At 50.2% G+C, this 23293-nt stretch overlaps 1 long non-coding RNA gene across 1 annotated transcript in view; it reads left to right on the top strand.

The window, feature by feature from the left end:
- The first annotated feature begins 960 nt into the window (after positions 1 to 960).
- The window catches only part of LOC126213596 (uncharacterized), a 62607-nt gene continuing 40274 nt past the window's right edge, over positions 961 to 23293 (top strand). The window contains exon 1 of the long non-coding RNA XR_007541263.1: positions 961 to 1292. This is a non-coding gene — a long non-coding RNA (uncharacterized LOC126213596). The remainder of the gene's footprint in view (positions 1293 to 23293) is intronic.

Genomic DNA, 23293 nt, shown 5'->3' with positions numbered 1-23293 from the left:
AGAATAATAGCTGGAGTCCACCCAAGATCATCCAACAGACATTTATTTAAGGATCTAGGGATATTCACAGTAGCTTCTCAGTATATATACTCTCTTATGAAATTTGTTATTAATAACCAAACCCAATTCAAAAGCAATAGCAGTGTGCATAACTACAATACTAGGAGAAAGGATGATCTTCACTTTTCAAGCCTTTGGCACTTACCAAATAGTATCAAAAGTCTGACAGATAACCAACAAGTATTTAAGAAGAAATTAAAAGAATTTCTGAATGACAACTCCTTCTACTCCATAGAAGAATTTTTAGATATAAATTAAGAAAAAAAAAGGAAAACAAAACAAACAAAAAAGTTGTTATATTAACTTCATTATGTTGTTAAATTAACTTAATTATGTCATGTATTAGAAAATTTGACTCGTTCCACATCATTACGAAATATCGTATTCGTGATCCATGGAACTAGTATTAATCTAATCTAATCTAAGGGATCACCAATTTAGTATTGGAGGGCAGCGTGGAGAGTAAAAATCGTAGAGGGAGACCAAGAATGAATACACTAAACAGATTCAGAAGGATCTAGGTTGCAGTAGGTACTGGGAGATGAAGAAGCTTGCACAGGATAGAGTAGCATGGAGAGCTGCATCAAACCAGTCTCAGGACTGAAGACCACAACAACAACAAAAAGAGCCCACCTGGAATTTTACCACTCATATTGTCACAGATTTGCCTCTGTCCCTTGAAACTAAGATTTTGGCATCTTATGAATCTTTAAATCACATACCACATCCTACTGAGAAACAATTTCTGGCTGCTTGAAAGCATATTATAGTATTAAATACTTTTTCATTTTTGAAGATTGTAATATTGTAAATTTGTGTTCCAGAGGTTGGAGAGCCTTCAACTGTGACCGGTGGCATCAGTCCTCCAGAGAACCTGGACGCAACAGGAGATGAAGTCACCACTCTGAAGAACCTAGTACAACAGCTTCGGGCTGAAATTTTAGCTTTGAAGAGAAAACCCAACTTCTTTCAGAAAGGGAGGAGACATGAGTGAGTTTAGAATAAGACAACTTTCTTGCCAGCCTGCATGGTTTATTTGGTGAAGATCGGTTTGCAGTATTAACAAAGGGGACATCTAAAGGTAGCAAATGGTCAGTGGAAAGGGCTGAGAATTAGACTAGCTTGTGGTAGTACATGGTAGAAAATAAATTTCCGTTTCCTTCAGGCAGAACCCCGAGATGTTTGCTACAGAATGTAAAATTTAGACCTGGTGTGCTGAGGGAGCTAATGAGGTTTCCTGAAAGTTAAGTTTGACCTCATGCTGCCAGATGAAAAATGTGCTCCTCTCCTCATGGATGAGGGTCATATCATTCCATCATTGGAATATGATTGGAGCATTAGTTGTTATGCTGGGTGGTATTACCTGAAAATGGAAACAAACAATAGGTTACCATTACACAGGCCATCATTTTCCAGTTCTCATGTCAAAAACATCACTATAAGCATTTAGTGAATCTGAGGCACTCGGTATCAATGTTCACTGCATCGCGTCAGATACGGGAGGGCAAAATCGAGCTGTATGGTGAGAATTTGGAATTGTTGTTGGCAGGTTTTCAAAATTAGTCAATTTTTGCCAGTATCCTTGTGATGATAACAGGAAGCTAATTTTCCTCAGAGATACACCACACTTTTTGAAAATATAAGGACCCACTTAGTCAACGGGCAATAAGTCTTCCTTTCACAAAATGTTGTCGAGGAACGATATCTACCTTGTAATGAGGTACATATAAATCGTGTAAAGCAGTCGCTTGAGATAGACAATGGTTTAAGTCTTAAACTGGCACCACAACTGCGTGAGAGGTGTTTGATGCCAAACCTTTATGATAAAATGAAAGTTGGCTGGGCTACTGCCCTAATTATCAGCCAGACTGCAGCAGCCATTGATTATGGTGTCAGCACAGAGAAACTGCAGAAAAATGCTTTAACCACAGCACGGTTTCTAAAGCATGTTCATAAGTGGTTTCGCCTCATGACATGTAGAGCTCCAGTTATGGCTCTAAGTCGTTCTGATGAACAAACATACAGTGAGGCTTTCTGTTATCTTAAGGACACCCTGTGTTTATTTTGGAATTGCAGGACAAATTCCTGAATGAGAAGAATTTGAAATTTGCACTAACAATTAGATTTGCACAAGATGCCTTAGAAAATCTGTTTTCAATGGTCTTCTTCAAATATCCAGTATCAGCACCATCAGAACTGAAAACAGCACTGATGGTTATTACTCTTTCTTAATTCTTTACTTCTACCACTGATAATGAAAATAGAGACAGTAGTTTCCTGGCAGAATTAGTGGGGTAATCTGTAAGTGAAGATAAGTGTGCCGAGGAAGTTGACGAGCCACTTGTAACATGGTGTGTGATGATGAGCACCATTCTCTCTACTATATATGTTGTCACAATGTTAGGCAAGCTATGAAGCGCCATGCGCTTTGCGAATTTTGCGAGGAGAGCCTAATCGCATCTAAAGAAAATCCCTGTACGTCTGTGAACATGCTTTTACATCTGAAGTCCTTTAAAGATACCTCACTTATTCAGCCACCAGGTGAGGTTTTCAGTGTATTGCAAATGGCAGAGGTTTATTTTAGAAGCAACAAAAGAAATTACTCACAGGTGAATTTTTGCTCTCTGATATAGCCACTTGTGTGTTTGCATCAGTGGAGGAGAAAGTAGTTTTCCCAGCCAGCCACTTTATACAGAAGAAAATAATTCACTTTATTGGCAACAAGAGTACATATGCTTCTAAATGAGGCAAATAAAAGAAACCAGGGTGTAGTGACACAGGGCAGTAGAAGCTTGGCCATGAGAAAATTATTGCAGAATCTGCGACTTCCAGAATCACTTTTTACTAAATAATTTGGAAAATTGACATTGAAACTTCTTTAGGTTATCATTAACATATTGATGCACAAAATCTGAGGTCACATTTTCTCTTCAAATAATCTCATTTTTGTTTGACTTACAGTGATTTTTATAAAATTTTTGTTCCATGTTTCTTTCTGAGTGTGGAATGTTATTATTATCTCATGTAATATTTGTTACATTTTGCAAGCAGACTCTGTCCCTCTCAAGGGTTCAGAATGATACATAGATAAATAAAAACTTCATCCTTCAACCTGTGTACATATTTCACATTTGTGCTTTACCATCACCTTTGTTTCTTCCTTGTGCTTCATTTGCTTTCATTAATTTGTTTCTCTGAGTTTTAATAGGCTTTTATACATACGGTGTGTCTACATTTTATGTAATATTGTAGAGAGGGAAAAAGTATAAATACGTCCAGGAAGAAATTAGCTTGTACTCGATACTCTTTCCTAGCCCAGAATGAAATAGCACGTACAAAATCTGGTGATGGTTCACAGGTAGGCCACCCTTTTTGAAGAATACTTGTTTCAAAACATGGTGAAATTTGAAGTTTATTTCATGTAAATGTTGTGCACATTTTGTATTGTAACTGCTATTTTTATTTCTCTTCATAATCTGACAATTTATGTTGAAATCACGAATGTGTGAGCGGAAATGCAGTCAACTGTGGTGCATGCAGTAGTTAAAGTTACCGAATGCTTCTGATAGTAAAAATATAGACAAGTTAACCCATTGCTGTAATATTTTAATATTTATACTGATAAAGTTACACTGCCATTCTGGCTAAATTTAGGTAGTCTTAGACAACACTTATTTCACCTACATGGAATACTCTGGGTAACTTATTAGCAATCCCAAAAGTAAGTTAGTGGTTAATAAGAAACTTAAAGAAATTGTTCTAGGTCAGTAATGCAGGATTAGTTTGAAATTCAAAGATATTTATGTACACCTGTTATTAGCAGTTTTTAAGTTAAGTGGACATAAATGTAAAAATAAGATTTCTTCAGGATATTTTTAATAACACACATTACAAATAATAGTGCACATATTGTCTTACAAGTTGAACAACACTTTCAGTAATACTATATAGTAAATACATTCCCTCAAATATTTTCAGATACTTAGTGTAGATGTTCACTGCTATAATGCACCAATCCCCTTTCTGTTTACAGATATTGGGTGAGATTTATCTTTTCTGTTAATACACTGTCTTTACAGTACAAAACTCCATTTTAGCTTTCTGGCCAAAACCTATTTCTTTATTCCTTTCTTGGTCCTAGAAATGCAACTTATTTAAAAAACTTGCCTTATATATCTGCTGCAGTGACTTTTCCAGCATATGGTTTACCATCATACAGTGTAATGTCAATCATTTATTTGAAAGCCATATTCAAACATTAATTTAAATTTGGTGAGCAAATCCATCAGCAAACCCAGAACCATGTTCTGTTATTGGTTGCAAGTTTCCTGTGATTGTGAGCACGTTTCTGCTAATTCAGCTAATTTCATGCTCCTACTACCAGCAGCACCTCCAGGCCTGTTATTTTAATCTCAGTATCTGACCACTGCAGCATAAGTCCTTATACATTTTCTTGTTTTGGGGTTGATTTTAGTCACAATGGGAAAGGTTGCAGGAACTTGACTTAACCATTCAGTTAAATTTATTCATTTCTGGCCTTTTGTCTTTCTACATTTCGATAACTTAGTTTCCAATCCATTCGAATAGCAAAAAAGTCAGAAGAGCTAACAGTTTCATTCTATGGTAATTTAACTACAAAATAGAAATCTTAAAGAGACAAAGCTTCCACTGTTAGCATACTAAATGGGAAATAGTGAGTGGTGCGTACAGAGTCATCATGACTGGTAAAAAATTTGACCTCATTGACTGTACAGTATGGTTTTAACTTATATTTAGGATGTTCATAATAATAAATTGTAGTTTGTTCCACACAATATAATGTAGAAAAAGTAAAAAAAAAATATGCGCTGTGCAAATATCGAACCTATGACCTACTATTCAGTAATCATTGTTACCAGGAGACTATTATTACAATTGTAACCTGGTTGCTAAAATGAATTGTATTAAGGCTAGTACAATTGTTACTGTTTCCTACATGCTCCTTCTGATCGTAGGCCTAGTTTTGTTTGAACACAGTTTTTTTTCTTTTCTTTTCATAATCAATCTTCTAATGTCATAGAACATTTTACGGGATAGATCTGACAAAAATAAAAGGCATGCATAATTGTATAGGAACGTTTATCAGTTCTATTTACTAAGGAACCTTGCATATATATTTGAATCCAATGGTTCACTTCGTATTAATGAAAAAGATACATTGTTCGTATTTTTTAGTACCAAGTAGCAGGAACAAGAAGTCGATATAGAGCTTAAAATTAACGATAGCATTTTCCTTGCACCTGTGGAATGATATTGGTTTCCTTGTCTCCAGCTGACTATTGGATAGGACTAAATTAATGCTAATTACGCTACAGGCTTTCAAACTCGATACCGCAACAAGAACTGCGAAATCTGGTTTCGCTATTAATAAAGAATAGCAGGGAAAATCTGTTTCATGCTCGCCTCAACAAATGCTTTTCGACTCATTTCGCTAAAATTTATCGCTAAATATCTAACATGCCACTGATCAGTTTTAGCAGTGCATTAGACGGCGGAGTGCACTTCTTAAATATACATGGCAAATCATGCTGCAGAAGTCAATATATCCCCAGGAGTTCAGTGCCACTTGCAAGTTGGCCGTACATTCCCTATACAAAGCTGTACGCTTTGCAGCTCGGGCATGCCATCTGTTGGTGGCAGTGCGTACTACGCGATTCCGGGTACTCTGCAATGCGGGCAGCTACTGCACTCTCGCGTTACTCCTCTACACTACATGCAGCTGGCTGGGTTAGAATCTCCGCCATTACACCACCTGCCGTGTTCTGCTTGCCTGGATTTCCAAAACTGAGCACAACTGACAGGGAAAAATTTGCCATTTCAATACTGGAGCGAGGGAAGACTAATCCCGAACCAGTTAGTATGAAAGCATATATTCATGGCATTTAACCAACACTTTTCGACTTAATCCGCGAGTTCCACAGGGTGAGACGAAACGCGGGAAGTATTTTTACGTGAAGCACCCTGCTTTGGCTGACAGCATTGTGTTTACATCAAATCTACATGCACGTGGAGGGCAGTCGAGGTAAGAACCTAAAACAGAAAGTTTGAAAGTATGCTTGAAACTCGATACAAAAAGCTAAACTATCACGCAAGGAGCAAATGGATAAAGTTGCAAGTTGTACAGAGAAGAAAAATAAACAGAAAAGTAAAAGTAACCTGGCCTGCTTTACTCTAAACTCGATATAGGCTTTCCAAAACTAAGTTTCCGATTCGTTCGAAAGGCGAATATTGCAAATATTACCAGTTTTGACTTATAGCGACGAGATATGCCGGTGGTCTTCAAATACCGTTCTTGTGGAGATGCTTGTTGGGAATTACAGGAGAAGACAGGGATATACACAAATGCGCCAGACTCCAGAGCAGACTAGCAGACATAATTACTGCCGTAATGGAGATGGGATGCGACTATGCAAGCAGAAGATTAATCATACGCGGTCAGAATTATGTATTACAGATATTACTACAACCCATTGTTGGCATCTACTTCACCGGCACGGAACTGTTGCTCCGTGCAATTCCAAATATTAGCTGTATAAAGAAACTCTTAACCAACAATTTGCGTTTTCTTTTTTTTTTTTTCCTTATTGTTATTTTGAAACCTGTGTACAGGCAGACCAGCAGCAGCATACTACGCCGCTCTTGGGCCTTAGAGAAACACAAAAGATACGAATGAAGACATTTAGAGAAAAAAATATGGTGGACGTATAAACGGAAACAAACTCTTCTTAAAATACATGGAGCCGTTCACAGGCGTAGAGTCCAAGACAAAATTTGTTCAGACACTTCGACACATACATAGACGAAAATTGTCACGCGTGAATGTAGGTGCACAAAACGAATAACACTGAACCACTTAAGCACAAAACGACGGCACACACAGAACACGAGGCGTTGATCTCTGGTGCGCGAATGTTCACTAACTGTGTACGAGTCCGGGGACCTGCCAAGAGAGGAGGAGGGGGGGGGTGGGAGAGGGGGAAGGGAGAGCAGATGCCACGGGCAGGGGAGATAGGGGGAAAGGAGGAAGGGGGAGGGGAAGCCTGGGGGAAGAGGGGTGGAGGGAGGGGACAGAGGAACAGGAAAGAGAAGGGAGGGGGGGTGCCTAAAGGAAAGGACACAGGAAGTGGGGGGGGAGGATCAAAGTTGATAGGAGGGGTAGATGGAGGGGAGGAGGACATCATCAGGGAGGGGGAGCTGGCGGAAGCCACCTTGGGAGAGGGTAAGGAGGGTGGAGAGATGGAGACCAGGTGGGACGTGGGGATACAGGCACGGCAGCGGGCGGGGGTGGGAGAGGATGGGTGAGATAAATGGATGAGGAGGATCAAGTTTGCGGGAGGTCTACAGGATCCATATCCTTTCAAGGAAGAGGAGGAGGTGGGGGAAGGGCATGAGATCATACAGGATCCGCGTGGGGGAGGGGAGACGGATGCGATAGGCGAGGCGGAGAGCATGGCGTTCAAGGATTTGGAGGGATTTAAAAAAGGTAGGGGGGCAGAGATCCAGGCCGGATGGGCGTAACAAAGGATAGGGTGGATGAGGGATTTATAAGAGTGGAGGATGGTGGAGGGGTCCAGACCCCACGTACAGCCGGAAAGGAGCTTGAGGAGACGGAGTCGGGAGCGTGCCTTGGCTTGGATTGTCCGGAGATGGGGAGTCCAGGAGAGGCGACGGTCGAGGGTGACGCCAAGGTACTTAAGGGTGGGAGTGAGGGCGATAGGACGGCCATAGATGGTGAGATAGAAATCAAGGAGGCGGAAGGAAGGGGTGGTTTTGCCTACAATGATCGCCTGGGTTTTGGAGGGATTGACCTTGAGCAACCACTGGTTGCACCAAGCGGTGAATCGGTCAAAATGGGATTGGAGAAGGTGTTGGGAGTGCTGCAGGGTGGGGGCAAGGGCAGTGTCATCGGCAAAGTGGAGGAGGTGGACGGGGGGTGAAGGCAGCGGCATGTCCGCCATATACAAAAGGTACAGAAGCGGGGAGAGGACGGAGCCTTGGGGCACACCGGCGGAGGGGAAAAAGGTGTAGGAGTCGGTGATATGGATGGTGACGTAGGAAGGACGGTGGGAGACAAAGGAGCCTATCAGACGGACGTAGTTAATGGGAAGGGCGAAGGTTTGGAGCTTGAAGAGGAGACCGGAATGCCATACGCGGTCATAAGCTCGTTCGAGGTCCAGGGAGAGGAAGATTGTGGAGCGACGGGAATTAAGCTGGTCGGAAAGGAGATGAGTGAGGTGAAGGAGAAGGTCGTCGGAAGAGAAGGACAGCCGAAAGCCACACTGGGTAACGGGAAGGAGGCGGTGTTGGCGGAGATGCTGGTGGATGCGGCAGGTGAGGATAGATTCCAGGACCTTGCTGAAGACCGAGGTAAGGCTGATGGGACGGTAGGAGGAGACGTCGGACGGCGGTTTGCCGGGTTTAAGGAACATCAGGATACAGGAGGTTCTCCACAGGTCGGGGTAGTAACCGGTGGACAGGACTACATTGTAGAGACTGGCCAGGATGGAGAGGAAAGAGACAGGAGCTTCACGAAGGTGACTGTAGGCAACACGATCGTGACCAGGAACAGTGTTGCGTTTTGTGCGGAGTGTAGCAATGAGATCATGTGTAGTGATAGGGGCATTGAGTTCCGTGTGTGTAATGTTGTCCAAGTACTGGAAACCAGGAGCGAGGGGAGGGACAGAGGTATCAGTTCGATCGCGGACATCCGGGAAGAGGGAGTAATCGAACTGGGAATCATCGGGGATGGAAAAGACAACGGAGAGGTAAGAGGCAAAGTGATTGGCCTTACTAAGGGAGTCAGGGAAGGGGTGATTATCATGGAGAAGAGGATAGTAGGGGGAGGGTTTAGTTCCGGTAAGGTGACGGAAGGCTGACCAGAACTTGGACGAGTTGACAGGTAGGGTAGCATTTAAACGGGTGCATGTCTGTCGCCAGTCCCCACTGCAAAGCCTCACACTTCCTCAGGAATTGCCCCAACCTCACCTCTTCTCCCTCCTGCAACACTTGCAACGAACCACATCCTACCTACTCCTCGAAGTGTAACGCGAAACCTCCACCAGTCACCCCTGAGCTCACCGTCCCCGTCCGTCCTGTTGATGACCCCATCCACCCCAATAACTCGCTCCGCCCTCCCCCTACTGCCGAGGACATCTTCCGTTTCACCACCATTGTGCTCCAAAACATCCACCCCTTCCAGCGCTCACACACTCTTTCCCAAATCGCCCTCGCTGTCCGTTCCATCATCCATCTTACCACCTATGCCACATACTCCCACAACCAGGCCCACTTCACCTTCACCCCCTCACCACCCTCGTCTAACTCTCCCCTCCCATGGTACAACAACCCTACCGTATCCTGTACCACAACATTCGCTCCCTGCCCACCCACAAACTCCTCTTCCTCCACACCCTCCGTCAGCACCGCGTGGATGCCTTCGTCCTAAATGAAATCTTCCTTCAACCGCGTATCTCCATCTCCACGGCTCCTTACACCCTACACCGCACCGATAATCCGTAACCTCTGGCGTGTGGAGGAGTTGCTATAGGCCACCTCAAGCACCTCCCTGTCCGGCCCCAACCTCTCCTTAATAATCCTGCCGAGCATCTCATCCTCAGCCTCTTCTTCCCCACCCTTACCATCACCTGTGCCACCATTTAAGTCCGCACTCGTACCCCCATCCCATACGATTTCCTGGCCCACATTGATTGCACCTTCTCCACCTACGTGATTGCCGCCGACCTCAATATCCACAGCCGTGATCCTGCTGACCTCCAGTGGTGGCATCAGTTTCTCACCACTCTCCAAGGCGACCTGGCTCCCCTGCCTCAGCACACCCGACCCGAATCCAACACCACTCCTGATGTGGTCGTTGCCTCTCCCAACCTCCTTGGGCGCATCACCGCAGATGACCTCATTGGCAGTGACCATGCTCCTGTTCTCCTCACTATCTCTAATGGTCGCCATGCCCGCAACGCTCCCCGCCCTGATGTCCCTCCTAAACTTGTCCATGATTACTCCTGTGCCAACTGGGATGCCTACTGGGACTTCATCCACACCCAGGTTGACGGCCACGACCTTACCCTCCAATCTCCTGATGACATCTCTCGCACTGCTGGCTTCCTGCACCAGACCTTGTCTGACGCCGTCGCCACCCATATCCCCACCAAAGCCATCCACCCTCACCGCCCCGCCCTGCCTCCACAGGCCGTCCTTCTGCTTCGAGAGTCGCGCCGCCTCTACCGCTCTTTTCTCCGCACTCGTGAGCGGGATACACTCACCCGCCACCGGCAATTACAATGACACATCCGCAACCTGCTTACTGCAAAGAAACGCCGTGCCTGGCGCCAGACATGTACACAACTCAACACCACGCTCCCCATAAACTCTTCCAAGTATTGGTCTGCTTTCCACCACCTTACTGGGAACCGCCCCACCCCCCAGTACCCTCTCCTCCTTAATGACCGTCCCTTTCCTGACAACCTCAGTAAGGCCAACCACTTTGCCTCCCACCTCTCTGATGTTTTTTCCATCCCAGACGATCCCCACTTTGATTATTCCCTCTTCCCCGATGTCATGGGCCGTACGGATACCTCTGTTCCTCCCCTTGCTCCTAGCTTCCAGTACTTGGGCCACACCCCACCTTCTGCACTTAACACTCCCATCACTACACAGGACATCAGCCTCACACTCCGCACTAAACGCAACACTGCTCCCGGCCACGACTGCGTTACCTACCGCCACCTCAAACACTGCCCTCCCTCCTTCCTTTCCCTCCTTGCCACCCTCTACAATGTCATCCTTGCCACTGGCTTCTATCCCGACCTGTGGAAAACCTCCCGTATCCTGATGTTCTCCAAACCCAACAAGCCTCCATCTGATGCCTCTTCCTATCGTCCTATCTGTCTCACATCGGTGTTCAGCAAGCTCTCGGAATCCATCCTTTCCTGGCACATCCATCACCACCTCCGCCAACACCACCTCCTCCCCAACACCCAATGTGGCTTTCGACCTTCCTTCTCTGCTGATGACCAACTCCTCCGCCTCACTCATCTCCTCTCCCTCCAGCTTAACGCCCGTCGTTCCGCCATTTTTGTCTCCCTTGACCTCGAAAAGGCCTACAACCGTGTCTGGCATCCCGGTCTCCTGTTTAAACTCCAAACCTACGCCCTTCCTATCAACTACATCCATCTGGTGGCCTCCTTCCTCTCCCACCGCCCCTCCTATGTTACCATCCATAATGCCAATTCCCACACCTTCAACCCCTCTGCAGGTGTGCCCCAGGGCTCTGTCCTCTCCCCTCTCCTCTACCTCCTGCACACGGCGGATATGCCCCAACCCCCCCCCTCCAGTACACCTCTTGCAATATGCTGATGACACCGCATTCCTCGCCCTCGCTCCTACCCTCCAACAGTCCCAACGCCTTCTCCAGACTCACCTTGACCTTTTTGCTGCATGGTGTAACCAGTGGCTCCTGAAACTCAATCTTTCCAAGACCCAGGCAATCATCGTAGGTCATACCACTCGCTCCTTCCGGCTCCTGGATTTCTCCCTTACTGTTTGCGCATGTCCTGTCCGCCTCACCCCCACCCTCACCTACCTTGGCCTCACCATTGACCGTCACCTCACCTGGATCCCTCATCTCCGCTCCATCCAATCCAAAGCTCCTCTCTGGCCGGACGTGGGGGTTGCACCCCTCTACCATCATCCACACCTACAAATCCTTAATCCGTCCCATCCTCTGTTATGTCAGTCCTGCCTGGAAATCTGCCCCCCCCCCAAATTCTATAAGTCCCTCCAGATCCTTGAGCGTCATGCACTCCGCCTCGCCTTCCGAATACGCCTCCCGTTTCCCACGCGGATCCTCTATGATCTCATTCCTTTCCCCCATCTGCTCCTATTCCTCGAACATATCCGCATCCTCTACACCTCCCGCCGTCTTGCACCCCCTCACCCCCTGGTAGCTCCGCTCCTCTCCCATCCCCGCCCCCTGCCACGTCTTCACCATTGTGTCCCCCCCTACCCTCCATCTCTACACCCTACATCTCCTTTCCCAAGGTGGCTTCCGTCAACTCCCCCTCCCAGATGATGCCCTCTCTCCCTCCATTTATGCCTCCTATCAACTCTGATCCTCACTCCCCCTCCTTTCCTCTGTCCTTTCCCTGGGCTCCCTCTTCCCCCCCTTCCGTCCTGTTTTCTCCCCACTAAACCTCTCCCAACCTCCCTTCTCCCCCCCCCCCCCGAGTCCTTTTGTCTTCCCCTCCTCTGCCTACCCCACTCCCTGTCGCATCTGCCCCCCATTCCTCTTATGGGTCCTCCTCCTCCATCAGCTCCTATCCCGGTTCTCCCCTTCGCTTTTACTCTCCTTTCCCCCCCTTTTTGTTTTCCCATCATCTGTCCAGTTTCCCCCCACCTGCTCTCGGCTGTGGTATGTCGCATTTGCCAACTTTTACGTGCAGTGTTCCAGTGACTATTCAGTGTTGTTCGTCTTTGTCGTGTTGCGAACAGAACCCATGCTGTCGCTAAGTGTGAATTTTATGTCTTTTGCGAACATTATCCAGACTGTCGCCGTGTTTTTTAATTGTCTGTCTATTTTTTTACCTGTCTGCTTCGTATGTATTTTATTAGCTTCATCATCCCTCTGTTCTTTGTTTTAAGTTCCACGATTTCTTTTCGCCATGTTACTCTTTAAGTCTCCGATTTAATCGCCTGTTTTTATTATTATATTCTCTTCATTTTTATCATAAAGTCTGTAGGCTGAAGAGCGGCATACTAAGCTGCTGCTGCCAGCCAGCCCCCCCTTCGGGGGGAAATGAAATTCAATAAAGAAAAAAAAAAAAAAAGAAACAGTATAACGTGGATCTTCGGCGGTAATCCGGAAGGATACCACCCTTCGATTGACCGTTTGGTTCTAATCGAAGTGTTAGGTGTATTGCAGGTGCCAGCCAACCAGCAGCCAGCCAACCAGCAGCCAGCAGCCAGCAGCAGCAGCAGCCCCGGCCCCGTCCGCGGCAGCAGCAGCAGCAGCTGCGGCGTTCCTGCCGCCCGCCGTCGCCGTCGCCGTCCCTGGTCTTCAACCGTCTTCGTCTATCCCCAGTTTGTGTCCTTTCCTTTTCGTCCTGTGCGTTTTTTCTCCCTGTCGTCATTTCCGCCCCCACCACCACCGCCACCGCTACCACCACAGCCATCGTTTATACTTCCCCTTCAGCCGCCACCACCACTATAACATGGTGTGCCCAGTCACACCCCCCTCCTTCCATCCCACCTCTTCTCTCCCTTCGCCCTCGCTCTTTGTCGCCCCCTCTCCAGCTTACTCCTCCCGCTCCTCTCCATCTGATCCTTTCCCCCTACTCACCCAGCCTGTCACTGCAGCTCCAGCTAGGGTGGTGGCCCGTCGGGCCACTGTCCATGCCCAGCTCTCCCCGTCGCCTTCGCCATCACCGCCACCACCATCGCCGTCACCGTCACTGACGCCTTCACCGTCACCAACTCCGGAGCCGACTGCTGCGTCCACGCCGGGACCTGCTCCTTCCCACCACCTCCCTATAGCTCCCGTCCCTCATATCACAACCCGCCCTTCTGCCGCCATAAAACGCCCTAGTGGCACCACCACCTCCTCCCCTCCCAAAAAGGCCCCGCCCCGTCCTCCTTCCCCCCCACCCCAGGGTGCCATGGATGTCTCGCCACCTGGCCCTGCTCCCTCCGCCTCCTCCTCCTCCCCCCCCCCTCTTTATACAAATACCTCCTCTCCCGTCCCGCTGCTCCCCTTCTCGAGGCCTGGAATCTCTCCCTCCTCCTCCGCCAACACTTCCCTGGTGCCCCCATCTCTCTCCTCACTCCCAGACGGGATTCTGTTATCTACTCCCCCAGCCCAACCCTCCATACTGACATCCTCTCCCGCCTCCCCATCACCCGTTTTGGCCCCAACGCCTCCCTCACCCCTGCTCCTTCTCCATCTCCTACCCACCAACCCCAACCCCCGCGTCGCCCGCCAACCCTCAGCGCCGTGATCACTCGGCTCAGTCTGTCGATCACGGAGGAGGAGGTGTTGGCGGAGCACAAGGCGCATCCCACGCTGGAGGTGCGGGCGGTCCGCCGCATTTTCAACTCGGCCGGCCCCACTCGCCTTGTGCGGGTATTTTCCGAGCACGCCCCCTCCATTGACCGTCTCCTGAAGGAGGGTGCCCTCCTCTTCAACAAACGCTACAAGGTCGACCCATCCCATTCCCCTCCTCAATCCCTGCGCTGCCAGAGGTGTCTGTGCTATAATGCACACAAAACAGCTGAGTGCCGCGAGGCCCCCACCTGCCCGCATTGTAGGCAAGCACACTTCCCCCAGCAGTGCCCTAACCTTCAATCCCCTCCCTCCTGCAATACCTGCAATCTCCCCCATCCCACCTACTCCCAAAAGTAAAAATAGCCCGACCCCCTCCGACCACTCCTGAACTCACAGTCCCTGTCCATCCCCTGACCGCCCCCACCCCTCCTGGCAATTCCCTTCGTCCCCCCCCCCCACGCTGAGGACATCATCTGGTTCCTCACCATCGTCCTTCAAAATGTTCATCCCTTTCAGCGCCTCCACACCCTCCAGCAGATCTCCCTCGGCGCCCGTTCCATATTCCAACTCAAAATGTACGCCACCTACTCCAACAACCAGGCCCATTTCACCTTCTCCCGTCTTGACACCCTCGTCTAAATCCCTGTCATGGTGCGACAGCAACGTATCCTTTTCAACAATATCCGCTCCCTTCCCGCCAACAAGAACCTCTTCCTGCACACCCTTGCCACTCACCACGTGGATGCCTTCCTCCTAAATGAAACCTTCCTCCAACCCCACCACTCCATCCACACCTCACCCTATCTCCTCCACCGCTCCGATAATCCCCTCCCAATTGCACGTGGCGGAGTTGCCTCCTTCCCGACCCCACCAAACACCTGATCCTTAGTCTCTTCTTCCCCGGCCTTACCGTTACCTGCGCCACCATCTATGTCCGCCATAACGCCCCTATTCCCTTCGACTTCCTCTCCCACATTGACCGTACCTTCTCCTCCTACGTGATCACCGCCGACCTCAACATCCATTGTCGTTCCGCCGCACAGTTACGGCGGTGGCATCGGTTCCTCTCCTCCCTTCAAGGCGACCTCTTCCCCATCCCTCAACACACCCGTCCTGAATCCAACTCCACTCCTGATGTTATCCTCTTCTCCCCCAACCTCCTTGGCCGCATAACGGTGGATGTCCTGGAGCCTCTTGTTAGCGACCATCTCCCTGTCCTCCTCACCATTTTAGATGGTCGTTGCCCCCGCCCCGACCCTCGTATGACCCTCCCCCTAAGTACGTCCATGACTATTCTCGTGCCGACTGGAATGCCTACCGGGATACCCTTTCCACCAAGGTCGATCGCCACCCATTCACCTACCACCACCCTGACGATGTCACCCATGCCGCCTCCTTTCTCCAGCAGACCTTTTCTGAGGCCGTGGAAGCCCACGTCCCTACTGTCGCCATCCGCCCCTACCGTCCTGCCTTACCCCCACAGACCGTCCTAATCCTCCGTGAATCCCGTCGTCTCTACCGTGCATTCCTCCGCTCTACAATGAAGTCCTGTCCACCAGTTACTACCCCGACCTGTGGGAAACCTCCCGTAACGTTATGTTCCTTAAACCTGGCAAACCGCCGTCCGCCGTCTCCTCTTACCGTCCCATCAGCCTTACCTCGGTCTTCAGCAAGGTCCTGGAATCCATGCTCACCCGACGCATCCACCTGCATCTCCGCCAGCACCGCCTCCTTCCCGTTACCCAGTGTGGCTTTCGCCCGTCCATCTCTTCCGACGACCTTCTCCTTCACCCCACTCATCTCCTTTCCGAACAGCTTAATTCCCGTCGCTCCGCAATCTTCCTCTCCTTGGACCTCGAACGTGCTTATGACCGCGTATGGCATTCCGGTCTCCTCTTCAAGCTCCAAACCTTCGCCCTTCCCATTAACTACGTCCTTCCTATGTCACCGTCCATAACACTGATTCCTAAACCTTTTTCCCCTCTGCCAGTGTGCCCCAATTCTCCGTCCTCTCCCCCCTTCTGCACCTTTTGTAAACGGCGGACATGCCGCCGCCGTCAGCCCCCGTCCACCTTCTCCAGTTTGCCGATGACACCGCCTTCCTTGCCCTTGCCCCCACCCTGCAGCGCTCCCAACATCTTCACCAATCCCATCTTGACCGGTTCACCACTTGGTCCAGGCGATCATTGTAGGCAAAACCACCCCTTCCTTCCGCCTCCTTGATTTCTACATCACCTACTATGGCCGTCCTATCGCCCTCACTCCCACCCTTAAGTACCTTGGCGTCACCCTTGACCGTCGCCTCTCCTGGACTCCCCACCTCCGGACAATCCAAGCCAAGGCACGCTCCCGACTCCGTCTCCTCAAGCTCCTCTCCGGCCGTACGTGGGATCTGGACCCCTCCAACATTCTCCACACCTATCAATCCCCCATCCGCCCTATCCTTTGTTATGCCCATCCGGCTTGGATCTCCGCCCCCCTACTTTTTACAAATCCCTCCAAATCCTTGAACGCCATGCTCTCCCCCTCACTTATCGCATCCATCTCCACTCCCCTATGCGGATCCTATACGCTCTCATCCCCTTCCCCCACCTCCTCCTTTTCCTTGAAAGGATACAGATATTGTACACCTCCCGTAAACTCGATCCTCTTCACCCGCTCATCTCCCCGATCCTCTCCCACCCCCTCCCGCTGCCGCGCCTGTATTCCCATGTCCCACCCGGTCTCCATCTCTCCACCCTCCTTACCCTCTCCCAAGGTGGCTTCCGCCAGCTCCCCCTCCCTGATGATGTCCACCTCCCCTCCATCTACCCCTCCTATCAACTTTGACCCTGCCCCACACCCCACTTCCGGTGTCCTTTCCTTTAGGCACCCTCCCTCCCTTCTCTTCCCTTCCCTTCTCTTTCCTTTTCCCCCATCCCCTCCCTCCACCCCTCTTCCCCCGGGCTTCCCCTCCCCCTTCCTCCCTCCCCCCTATCTCCCCTGCCCGTGGCATCTCTGCTCTCCCCTCTCGCTCTCCCACTCCCCTTCCTCCTCCTCCTCTCTTGGCAGGTCCCCGGACTCGCACACGCATAGTGAACATTCGCGCGCCAGAGATCATCGCCATCAGTGTCTCGTGTGTGTGCTTCGTTTTGTGTTTCACGTTCTTTCGCAGTTACAACTCCACTGTTCACATGTGCCGTCGCTGTCCTCCGTGTTCTTTGCGCCATGTAAACAAGTGTTAGTGTTTTTATCGTCCAATGTGAACGGCTTCATGTTTATTGTTTTTTGTCTCTACTTTTTTTGCCTGCCATTTTCATTGTATTGTCTATGTCGCCTCTTTGTCATATGATTGTAACACTTAAGGCTGAAGAGCGGCGTACTATGCTGCTGACAGCCCGCCTGTATGAGGTGCTAAAATTACAATAAAGAAAAAAAAAAAGAGAAAAGAGCAGTATAACGTGCATCTATATCTGCTCTTATTTTAGATATTTTTGAAAGACACGTGCTTTGATGTTTGTGTCTATTATTGTATTTGAATCATGGATGTATTACCAACGTAAGCGATGAGCTTCATGGTAGCAGTGTAAAAAGGTCAGTTAATGAAGTTTTCAGACTCATTCCTGCATTTGCCTGTCTCACCACTGCAACTGACAGTGAGCATCTGGACATAACCTTCTGAACAGTTCTTGCACTTAACTTCTACCGTTGCTGCAAACCCCTTTTCAAAAAATATAACGTTGCAACCTTCTACAGTTTGTACATATATAAAATTCTGCTCCTTGCTCGGGACTATAAAGATAAATTGAACAAAAATGAAGATGTACACCACCACCACACCAGAAACAGCAATAAATTACGAATTCTGCAGCACAACACAACTCAATATGAGAGAAGCAGTGGTTACATGGCAGTAAATATGTACAACTCTTTACCACCACACATCACTAATGCCTAATCGAAGGATAAGTTTAAACAGCAATGAAACAACTGCTATCAGAAACCCCTTCATATGCAATCAGAGAATTTCTTTCAAACGAAAATAACTGAAGCAAACAGGCACAGTAAACTAAAAGAAAATGTACACAGGTACAGAGAAAAGGAGAAAGTAAAATATGTTAACTTCTTAACAGCATTGTTTTATCTAATTATTTTGTTTTCTACAGTATTATTGCTGTTAAACTTTTTTATAATTGTAACTGTTAAACTTTTTTATAATTGTAAACAAAACGGGATCTAGAATATGTCTGTACCGTGTGACAGAATTGTTGCAATTAAATATTCTGTAATTTAGGTACATAGACTATGTATGCCTCATAAAATCCGTTCAGTTTAAAGTATCTAAAATTTTGTAACTATGATGTTAATTTCCAGAAATGTTGTGACTAAAATTTATTAGTTATCTTAGCAAAGCAATAGTTAGAACCAGTAAGAGTAATGTATTTTATTGGAAAGCTGACAAAGCAAATATGAACTTGAACTTACTCCATAGATGTACATCATAAGCTGCTAAATAAATTTTAAAAAAATTCTGGACTGCTGCAGGATGTACTATCAAGTACTGTATGTGTGTTGTTTAGTGCTGCAAAAGGTGAACGTTGAATCCTTATAGAATCTGTCCCGCGTACACTTCTCTTTCTGTCTGCCCATTTGTGAAACTTTGCCGATCTAATATGTTGCATAAAAGAGGGTTTAAAACACATAAGCCGTTTTGCTGGAAAGTCAGAAGTTTGCAGCATGGTGAGTTGAGATGCATTCTGCTTTGCGCTCTGACGTTTTTGCGTGAGTACGAAGCCAACGTGTTGGTCTGCCATCTGTCGGCAACGTCAAGAAACAAGTGTGATTGAGAGCCTTTCGCATATTACTTGATCCATTTCGCATTTGGAAGTTTCACAAGAACATCTCAGAAATAACAAACATCTCCTGCGCGATATCAACTGTTTGAACATATTTTATTAATGGGATTGCTAGAAGCGCCAATATCTCCTCACTATTTCGGGCGAAAATATTTCATACTCACCAATGTTTGTGGTAACACATTCTACATATTTACCAACTGCTTTGAATTACACTCAGGATCAGAGGGTTGGATTCCCTCATTCGAAGGCGCCGGATTCCAAAGCCTGGGCTACTCTCTGGTTGGAATCTTCGCTTTCGAAGATTGTGTCTGTCTGTCTGTCTGTCAGCCCGCCGCTTACTGTTGTAGCTGTCCGTCCGTCCGTGTGCCTGCCTGCCTGCCTGCCTGCCTGCCTGCCTGCCGTCTCGCCTGCTGTCCGTCCGTCCGTCTGTTCGCCGCAGCCTCCGCCAGTCGGTGCTCGCCGCCGCCGCCAGCCGGTGCTCGCCGCCGTCCGCCCTGGTCTGCGTCCGTCTGCGTCTTCGTCCGTCTGCGTCTTCGCCGGTCTTCGTCCATCTGCGTCGTCGCCGTTTCCCAGTTTGTGTCCTTTCGTTTCGTGCTGTGCGTTTTTTCTTCCTGTCGTCATGTCCGCCCCCACCACCACCGTCACTACTACCACCACCGCCATCGTCTATACATCCCCTTCCGCCGCTTCCACCACTATAACTTGGTGTGCCCCGTCCCACCCCCCTCCTTCCATCCCGCCTCTCCTCACTCTCCCTTCACCCTCTATCTTTGTCGCCCCCTCTCCCGCTTCTTCCTCTCGCTCCTCTCGTTCTGATCCTTTCCCCCCACTCCCCCAGCCTGTCACTGCAGCTCCAGCTAGGGTGGTGGCCCGTCGGGCCACTGCCCACGCCCAGCTCTCCCCGTCCCCTTCGCCATCACCGCCACCACCGTCTTCATCGTCGCCGTTACCATCGCCGTCACCCTCGCCTGCACCGTCACCGTCACCATCTCCGGCGCCGACTGCTGCATCTACACCGGGACCTGTCCCTTCCCACCACCTCCCCGTCGCTCCCGTCCCTCCTGTCACCACCCGCCCTTCTGCCGCCATCAAACGCCCTAGTGGCACCCCCGCTTCCTCCGCCCCGAAAAAGGCCCCACCCCGACCTCTATCCCCACCCCAGGGTGCCATGGATGTCTCCCCACCAGACCCCGCTCCCCCCTCCTCCTCCTCCTCCCCACCCGGTTTATACAAATATCTCCTGTCCCGCCCCGATCCTTCCTTTCTCGAGGCCCGGAATCTCTCCCTCCTCCTCCGCCAACATTTCCCTGGTGCCCCCATCTCTCTCCTTACCCCCAGACGGGACTCTGTTCTCATCTCCTCCCCCAGCCCAACCCTCCATTCTGACATCCTCTCCCGCCTCCCCATCACCCGTTTTGGTCCTAACGCCTCCCTTACCCCTGCTCCTTCTCCGTCTCCTACCCGCCAACCCCAACCCCCGCGTCGCCCGCCGACCCTCACCGCCGTGATCACTCGGCTCAGCCCGTCGATCACGGAGGAGGAGGTGTTGGCGGAGCTCAAGGCGCATCCCACGCTGGAGGTGCGGGCGGTCCGCCGCATTTTCAACGCGGCCGGTCCCACCCGACTTATGCGGGTTTTCTCTGAGGACGCCCCCTCCATTGACCGACTCCTGAAGGAGGGTGCCCTCCTCTTCAATCAGCGGTACAAGGTCGACCCCTCCCGTTCCCCTCCTCAATCCCTGCGCTGCCAGAGGTGTCTGCGCTATAATGCGCATCCAACAGCTGAATGCCGCGAGGCCCCCACCTGCCCGCATTGTCGGCAAGCGCACTTCCTCCGGCAGTCCCCTCCCTCCTGCAATACCTGCAACCTCCCCCATCCCACGTACTCCCAAAAATGTAAAGCCCGACCCCCTCCCACCATTCCTGAACTCACCGTCCCTGTCCGTCCCCTGGACGCCCCCACCCCTCCTGGCAATTCCCTTCGTCCCCCCCCCACTGCTGAGGACATCATCAGGTTCCTCACCATCGTCCTCCAGAATGTCCATCCCTTTCAGCGCCCCCACACCCTACAACAGATCTCCCTCGCCGCCCGTTCCATATTCCACCTTAAAATGTTCGCCACCTATTCCAATAACCAGGCCCATTTCACCTTCTCCCGCCTTGACACCCTCGTTTAAATCCTTGTCATGGCGCGACAGCATCGTATCCTTTTCAACAACATCCGCTCCCTCCCCGCCAACAAGAACCTCTTTCTCCATACCCTTGCCTCCCACCGCGTGGACGCCTTCATCCTTAATGAAACCTTCCTCCAACCCCACCACACCGTCCACACTTCGCCCTACCTCCTCCACCGCTCCGACAACCCCTCCCCATTGCGCGTGGCGGAGTTGCCATTGGGCACCACCGCCAGATCCCCGTTCGGCTCCAACCTCTCCTTCCCGACCCCACCGAACACCTGATCCTTAGTCTCTTCTTCCCTGGCCTTACCGTTACCTGCGCCACCATCTATGTCCGCCCTAACGCCCCTATTCCCTTCGACTTCCTCTCCCACATTGACCGTACCTTCTCCTCTTACGTGATCGCCGCCGACCTCAACATCCATAGTCGTTCCGCCGCCCAGTTACGGCGGTGGCATCGGTTCCTCTCCTCCCTTCAAGGTGACCTCATTCCCATCCCCCAGCACACCCGTCCCGAATCCAACTCCACTCCTGATGTTATCCTCTCCTCCCCCAACCTCCTTGGCCGCATAACGGTGGATGTCCTGGAGCCTATTGGTAGCGACCATCTCCCTGTCCTCCTCACCGTTTCAGACGGTCGTCGCCCTCGCCCCGACCCTCGTACTGACCCTCCCCCTAAGTATGTCCACGACTATTGCCGCGCCGACTGGAATGCCTACCGGGATACCCTTTCCACCCAGGTCGATAGCCACCCTCTCACCTACCACCACCCGGACGATGTCACCCAAGCCGCCTCCTTTCTCCAGCAGACCTTGTCTGAGGCCGTGGAGGCCCACGTCCCTCCTGTCGCCATCCACCCCCACCGTCCTACCTTGCCCCCACAGGCCGTTCTCCTCCTCCGTGAATCCCGTCGTCTCTACCGTGCCTTCCTCCGCACGCGTGACCCGGACACACTACGACGCCACCGGCAACTCCAGCGACACATTCGTAATTTGCTCGCGGCTAAGAAACGCCGGGACTGGCGCCAGACATGCACCCGTTTAAATGCTACCCTACCAATCAACTCGTCCAAGTTCTGGTCGGCCTTCCGTCGCCTTACCGGAACTAAACCCTCCCCCTATTATCCTCTTCCCCATGATGATCACCCTTTCCCTGACTCCCTCAGTAAGGCCAATCACTTTGCCTCCTACCTCTCCGATGTATTTTCCATCCCCGATGATCCCCAGTTCGATTACTCCCTCTTCCCGGATATCCGCGATCGAACTGACACCTCTTCCCCTCCCCTCGCTCCTGGTTTCCAGTACTTGGACAACATTGCCCACACAGAACTCAATGCCCCTATCACTACACAGGATCTCATTGCTACACTCCGCACGAAACGCAACACCGCTCCTGGTCACGATCGTGTCACCTACCGCCACCTTCGTGAAGCTCCTATCTCTTTCCTCTCCACCCTGGCCAGGCTCTACAATGTAGTCCTGTCCACCGGTTACTACCCCGACCTGTGGAAAACCTCCCGTATCCTCATGTTCCTTAAACCCGGCAAACCACCGTCCGCCGTCTCCTCCTACCGCCCCATCAGCCTTACCTCGGTCTTCAGCAAGGTCCTGGAATCTATCCTCACCCGCCGCATCCACCAGCATCTCCGCCAGCACCGCCTTCTTCCCGTTACCCAGTGTGGCTTTCGGCCGTCCTTCTCTTCCAACGACCTTCTCCTTCACCTCACTCATCTCCTTTCCGAACAGCTTAATTTCCGTCGCTCCGCAATCTTCCTCTCCCTGGACCTCGAACGTGCCTATGACCGCGTATGGCATTCCGGTCTCCTCTTCAAGCTCCAAACCTTCGCCCTTCCCATTAACTACGTCCGTCTGATCGGCTCCTTTCTCTCCCGCCGTCCTTCCTATGTCACCATCCATAACGCAGATTCCTACACCTTTTTCCCCTCTGCCAGTGTGCCCCAAGGCTCCGTCCTCTCCCCCCTTCTGTACCTCTTGTACACGGCGGACATGCCGCCGCCGCCACCCCCCGTCCACCTTCTCCAGTTTGCCGATGACACCGCCTTCCTTGCCCTTGCCCCCACCCTGCAACGCTCCCAACACCTTCTCCAATCCCATCTTGACCGGT

The sequence above is a fragment of the Schistocerca nitens genome, chromosome 11 (assembly GCF_023898315.1).
Source record: "Schistocerca nitens isolate TAMUIC-IGC-003100 chromosome 11, iqSchNite1.1, whole genome shotgun sequence".
Lineage (NCBI taxonomy): Eukaryota > Metazoa > Arthropoda > Insecta > Orthoptera > Acrididae > Schistocerca > Schistocerca nitens.
Note: the sequence above shows the minus strand (reverse complement) of the source record. Positions and strands in the feature narration are given on the sequence as shown.